At 35.6% G+C, this 7,205-nt stretch overlaps 1 protein-coding gene and 1 long non-coding RNA gene across 2 annotated transcripts in view; both read left to right on the top strand.

The window, feature by feature from the left end:
* LOC107724945 (prostacyclin receptor-like) overlaps nt 1-7,205 on the top strand; it is a 44,185-nt gene that overhangs the window by 24,536 nt on the left and 12,444 nt on the right. The gene's annotated exons all lie outside the window — the stretch shown is intronic.
* Nucleotides 5,045-6,110, top strand: LOC107724948 (uncharacterized). The gene is made up of 3 exons (XR_001638063.1): nt 5,045-5,093; nt 5,770-5,851; nt 5,996-6,110. It is a non-coding gene; the product is annotated as an uncharacterized LOC107724948 (long non-coding RNA).

Here is a 7,205-nt window from a genome sequence, read left to right as displayed (position 1 = left end):
CTGCGTCGGGCTGAAACTAGCAAAAAACACTTGCGTCGCGCCTGGCGCCGCATTGCACTGGGTGTATGATAGGGCCAAAGATCTTTTTTGCTTCCATGAAATTCAAGAACTACTGTTCTTGAAGAAATGTCAGCGTCCACTATAGCACCTCCTGTGGCAACACTGAGCATGCAAAGCATACTTGCATTTCAAATCACAAGAATGCATGCAATTGAGTGCTTGTTTCAGGTCAACAGCAACTGTTTCTCGGAACTTTCATTTCTCTGAAAACAAAATTACATACATACAGCCATAAATTCTGTAAGTGTGACTGCATACTTGTTTTGATCTGATGTTTTTGCTGTGCTAAACTGTCTGCAGTGCGCACAATTCAAGACATTCATACTCCAGGAACACTAATAACAATAAATAAAAAAGTAAAGTTCATCTAAACAAACTTTGAGTTTTGGCTTGCCTGAATGCTTCAAAAGCTTTGAAGGTCAAGATTAAAGGTTTGTGTGTGATGCAAATGGATGAATAGATGAATGTGGATTTGTTATTTTACTTTCCTACGGGAACCTTTTATTTTTGGGGGATGTTGAGGGTATACAAAGCACACAGTTAATGGTGATTTATTTTGGCATGTGGTTAGTAGATAATACAACTTGACTGATAAAAAAAAAGTTGGCGTAGTGCGCCTCAGTGCATCCCTAGACATTTGGGGCCTGTGGTATGCTTTCTGTGGAAGTTTGAAAATCTTGTATTCCTGTGTTCCTCTTCAAAGTATATTATGATATAGTCCTGCCTTGTTTTCCTGGGAGTGACAAAATATTCTTGGGAATTTAGAATTTCCCAAAATACACTTTCACCTACAACCTTTGGGGATTTTTTCAGTTTTAGTTTTTTTTTTGATGAGACAATATAATACAATGTGGATTGTTCCAGAAAGTTCAGTTGGCTGTGGCTGCATGCAAATTCCAATGCTTTCAGAGTGAATTCAACTTTTCAACACTTTGAAAAGTGTTCATTGACGTACTGCTTTTTTTTCATAATGCGTAGCACGAAAGCATGCATATTTGGATATTTTGTGAATGTTTTGTTCTCGTGTCTTATCTCAGGTGTTTTATAACAGATGGAAACTGAATGAATAGTCAATGGATTTTACAAGCCCTGTTCTCATTCTCTTTAAATACATACAAAGAGATTTAATTAACTTTCTTTGAAGCCACCTGAACTTCAGCCATTTAACTCCACTTCCATGTCAACCAGAACAGTCAACTCACAGGACAACTTTATTGCTCTTTCGTAGCTCAAAAGACTTAACTGATTTCTCAAGGGTTGTTTACACGTCACTGTTTTTGCATTTTGGCATTCATTTACACATCAACAGCGTTTTGGGGGCCTGAAAATGCAAGCTTTTGAAAATGATTTCAAAGTGCAAGGTCTTGAAAACTATACCATTATCATCTCCGTGCAAACTATCCTCAGTTACATATCTTTTAAGCATCAAATTTAACATGTTTTTCCTAAATAAAAAAACATTTGAGTTCATGTTGAGATCTTTGACAATTCCAGAAGTCTTGGCAAATCTGAGCACAGTTTGAGACATTATTGAGATCTCTTCTGAAAATCTAGGAGACAAATGTGAGATAACTGGCGTCTTTTTCTCAGGAGATTTGATTTGTCTATTCTACAGGAACCTTTTCTTGTCTGAAATTCAAAATGTTGGATTTTCCAACTTCCAGCACATCTCATTATGATGAAGCTTCTGTTTAGAACATGTTGAGCATAATGATTGTGTTGTTTTTCTCTTGTTTGTTACATTTTGCGGTTGGCGAGTCGTCTTGGCTTGATATAAGCAGTTTTGTTTGATGCTATCACACAGGGTCAGGTTTCTCCTACAGACGCTTGAGCTTGTGTGGTGAGAAACTTCTCTCACGTGAGTGCAGGCTAAGATTGTTTATCTGCTGCACTGCGGCTGGAATTTCAATCGAATTCAGGTCGTTAAACCTCTGTGCTCGCTTGCTTTCCTTTACTGAAACAGATAATGTGGGTTAAACTGCTTTAGTGATTTCCTGCCTGAACTTTATGTGTAGCGTGTCACAAAATCAGCTTCTACTCTTGCCCACATTTGTGAAATACCACAATGATTTCGGCAGTCATGTAGCATACTGTACTTGTTGTTTTAGTATCAAGATAAGAATCTGTTATATATATATATATTTTAAATTGCTTGATAAATGTCAGGAAATCACAAACTACAGTTTCTGCTTCAGAATAAAAAAACTAAACAAAACAAAAGGTAATTGTGACTTTATATTTCACAATTTCATCTTAATTTGTGACTTTCATACAATATGGCTTTATATCTTGAAATGTGAGATTATATGTCTCAATGTGGCTTTTTTATCTTGCAATGTGACTATTTTTCATAATTTTAACTATTTCTCATTTCTATTGTTTTTCATAATTGCGACTTTGTATTTCAGAAAGTGACATTTATCTTACAATGTGCCTTTAAATCTTGCAGTTTGACTATACTTTGCAGTACAACTTTATTGATACAGTAATTGAGACTTAACTACTTGAAATTCTTAAAATGTATATCTCTTAAAGTTACTTTAAATCCTGCAATGTGACCTAATTTCTTGAAATTGTGACTAGTTCTTATTATGTATTTTTCACAACTGAAACTTTATATATCTTCCCATGTGACTATTTCTTTTTTTTAACTCTGAGGTAGAAATGGGCTTCCATTATGAACACTTTTTTTCTTCTTATCTTTGTAGGTTTTTTTTTTTGAAGATGTGTGAAATAAAACCATTGTTGCTGCAGTGTACTCAGTTATATTACATTAAAAGGTCTGTATTTAAAGTCTTCACATGACTCAAGAACAAAGAAACCACATGGAAAATTGTTTGCAGGTACATGCTAATTAGTAATGTTGATCCAAAACCGCATTCATGGTTGAGGTTTGTTTATTGTCTCGATTTGAACTTTCAGTCACAGAGCGGGGTGTTTTCTGAAGATCATCTGTTAAGACGTTGTAATACAGTTCGTAGATCGGGAAAGAAGGAGGCGAGAACCGGCAAACATTTAAACACAAAACTTTAATAACCAAATAAACAAACACAAAACGAAAGTAAAAGCAGCTGCCCCTCACGGACGACCGCTGCATAAAACATAATAAAACAACAATATAAATAGTCCAGGCCTGGTCCTCTCTCATCCTTCACTGTTGTCACTCCTCCAATCTAATTATCCTTCCGTGCAGGTGTCGCTCAATATCATTTACTCCACCGCCCGACTCGTCACAGACGTTTTCTTCATCATTTCAAGCCTCCTTTTCTAATATTTTACAGATCACATTAAAGCAAATGACCACCTACAGTTTGATTGGCTTACACCAATGATTCAGAAGTGCTGGTTTGTGTAGTCAACATTTGCATCCTCTAATTTCTCACCTGACACTTTGCCTAATTTTGTAAAGTCCCATGTGTAAAAGGTTCAGAGCTGACCCTTGAATTCAATCTCCTAATGCATTAGAAGTTCATCTGCATTTAAATGGAAAACATTAATGGTTCATTAATGACCTCACATTAACATTAATGACCTTACTCAGAAATGTGGTAAGAAAACATAAATATTGCTATAAATCACATGCTTTAGCTGTTGAGTGTTTTAATGATTAAAACACTGTTTACAGCCCTGAAATGGTAATTTCAACACAAATGTTGCAAACAGTTTACGAGTGGTGATTGCCTTTGCAGCCGTCGGTGTTGCTGCTTAACACCGGTATCACCGTCAACACCGTCTATCGCGGCAAGCCTACCGTGTGGTTGCCGAGTGTTTCTATGGAAGGTATTTTGAGTGGTATATAGCATATTGCTGTGTGGTTGCTGGAATGTTCTGAGAGGTTTTTGGGGCATTACTAAGGGTTTGCTGCTTACTGGCTCAAGTTACATCTCTTCATGATAATCATCACTGCCTGGGTGACTTATTCAGTCTATGGGATTTTTTCCCACCTTTTCTATTGTCCCACAGCAAAAATTTAAAAGTTTGATCCCTTGCTTTGGGTTACAGGTTTATTCTGAGCACTCCAAATTGCTTGCAGTGAAAAAGACTCACACTGACACAGAAATAGAAATGTATTCCACTTTTGTAATGGTGCCAGGAAAGGCTTGGTACATATGGACTGACAAAAAAGTGAAGGAACAAAAGAGAATAGGGCAAAATTGCGCAAAGAGTCAGACAGGGAGGGTTGTGAAATTAATTGTCGTCCCTTTCTTCTATTTTTTTCTAGTTTTAAGTGGTCGAACAGGCCTGGGAGGATATGAGACTTTGCCACGTTCCTGTTTTGCCGATGGCTGTTGTTAAGGTTTGCACGTGGCCATTCTTCCATCTTCATTTGTGTCAGTAGTACCAAGTAATTCTCACTTGACTCTGCAGTAAATGTCTTTTAAATAATTTAATTATTTTTATAGTGAAACACAATCTAATAATCAAGGACAGAAAAACTTAATGTGTTACCGATCTGCTGCTATTTAGGGAACTGTGAGATGCATACAGTTGGTTAGATGCTATCTGTGAAAAGTCAAATGACTTATAAGACATTCTGTGTGAGTAAATGGTGCAGCATGGGGCTTGTGCACTTCCAGGCAGTCAACACTTACTCAGAAAATTGTGGTTTAAGTGATATTGACTTGTCTCTGTTTTTTGTCTTTTAGCACACACTGCTGCATGCTCACTGAAAAAAATAACTTTGTGGTGTTGTAAAATATATTAAATTAACCACCATAAGTTCTACTTGTAATATTAAAAACCAAGGAGAACAACAATTTTCTAAGTAAAATGTACACATTTAATTCATGTAATTAATTTACTGTGTGGGAAGAGTATCTCTTATTAATATTTACTTGTAATATTTACATGTTTTATAGTCATTGCACATAAATCTATAAATATTGAGTACATTTTAATTTAAAAGTATAGCTCGCTTGAATCCGCGCATACGTGTTTGGATAAGAAACTCTATCCGTGCTTTGAATCAGAGATGGATGGTTGGGCTTGTCATGGAGGTGATGGATGCATGGCTGGATTTTCTCGTGTTTAAGGTAAGTTTGCCTTTCTGTTTCAGATTTCAGATTTGTAATACATTGGTCCGTGTGCATTCCGGTACTTTGATTCTTGTTTACTTGACTCATTATGCCTTAATGCTCATCTTAATCACATAACGTCATTAAAGTTAACTTGTGTGCAGTCACAGTGATATTTCAGCAAACACGTTTTCAATAGTTTAGAGATTCACAAAGCACTGTTTTTCGCGTAAAAACTTGAGCACGATTGGAAATTACTGGAAATTATTTAACGTTGTAACTGCTAGCTAGCTAATGTTACTAAAATAAAACAATTGCATAGGGTTAGTTTCTGTTCTTTCAAACACTCGGCTGACATAATAGAGTGAGTTTAGAGCAATAACATTGTATTAATCTCTTAAATTGTCGTGTTTTGTCTCTATGCTAAGCTAACATACAACCTAACGTTAACCCTAAAGCACCTGTTGCCACCATCGATTATGTTTTATAGGACTAATTTTGAAAAGTGTGAATAGAAAGTGGTTAGTAAAAGTGTTTTTATGCTTCTTTATGATGGTACTCAACTTAATATAACATTTAAGTGTAAAGCCTCTCATGCGAGTCCAGTCTTGTCTTTAAATCTTTTATTTTGCTCAAACAATCTGTAATTTGTTAGTTAAAAAGCACAGTCTTATGAACACGTTTCTATCAACAGGAAGGCTTTGGATTCACTGCAGAATAAGAGTGTAAAATGAAGACCATATAGAAGGAGCGATTGGTCTAATTCTCATATTCAGGTAAGTATAAATCTATGCATAGATTTGCATGATATTACAATATTGTTGTTATTTTTAACTATTCTTCACTGCATAATATGAAATTGTGGTTAAATGTTTTAGATCATTGTTTTAATATCACAAATTGTGTCTGTTCATTTACAGGGTGACCTAACTCTAACGACGAGCCAATACAGTGGACACTTGAGGTGTGGGGAGGAAGACAGACTGATGGTTTTCATGTTGGATGCAGTTTTGGTTATATCAATACTACCTAGCTCTGTCAGGTTAAAAAAAAATGTGTTCTGTTTGTTGTTGTTTTTTCTTCTATATTTTATACCTCCTGGGGTCGAAACTGTGTATGGTGCAGCAAACGCAGTTCTTGCTGGTAATGGAGATTGAATTGTATTACAGAACAGCAGACACTTGAAGTAGCATTCAGTCAGGCTATATTTTTTTTATATTTCCAATAGACTAAAAAGGTATGCATGTTTTGTTAATGTCTCTTTTTTATGAGGCTTTACTGGATGCACCTTTAAAAACTTGTGTCCAGACTTTAGTAGGTCATGTGAATGTGACTGATTCACTTTTATTAATGTTGGAAAAATAAACTCTTTAATTGTATTTTAGCTGTGTGATTTGTGATAAAGGTATAGACCAGAGGTTCTCAACTCTGGTGCTCGAGGTCCATGTTCATGCAGAGTTTAGCACCAACCTTGTTTTAAACTCACTGCCTGTAACTCTCTAGTAATCCTGAAGACCTTGATGAGCTTGTTCAGGTGTGTTTGACTAGGGTTAGAGCTAAACTCTGCAGGAAAGTGGACCTCGAGGGCCAGAGTTGTGAACCCCTGGTATAGACAAAATGAATATAGTTTATGTGGTTATATTAATCAAAAAGAAATTAGCAATGTTTACATAATCATAGAGAGTAATATACTGTATATTCATAAAACTAAGTAAATGGTAAATCTTGAAAAAAAGATGATAAAATCTACTTACTTCAGTAAGATTTAATTAATATTTTGATAAATGCAATGTTCCTGTCTATAAAATAATAAATAAACTTTACATAATTACTATAAATAAACACAACTTCTAAATTAAATATAATTAAAGGGGTCATATGATGCTGCTAAAAATAACATTATTTGGTGTATTTGGTGTAATGAAATGTGTTTATGTGGTTTAAGGTTAAAAAAACACATTATTTTCCACATACTGTACATTATTGTTTCTCCTCTATGCCCCGCCTTTCTGAAACGCGTCGATTTTTACAAAGCTCATCGGTCTGAAAAAGCGAGGTGTGCTCTGATTGGCCACCAATCCAGTGCGTTGTGATTGGCTGAATACCTCAAGCGTGCGACGGAAATGTTAC

This window comes from Sinocyclocheilus rhinocerous, unplaced genomic scaffold (assembly GCF_001515625.1).
Source record: "Sinocyclocheilus rhinocerous isolate Xijiao unplaced genomic scaffold, SAMN03320098_v1.1 scaffold996, whole genome shotgun sequence".
In the NCBI taxonomy this organism is placed as follows: domain Eukaryota; kingdom Metazoa; phylum Chordata; class Actinopteri; order Cypriniformes; family Cyprinidae; genus Sinocyclocheilus; species Sinocyclocheilus rhinocerous.
This window is presented reverse-complemented; position numbering and strand designations above follow the sequence as displayed.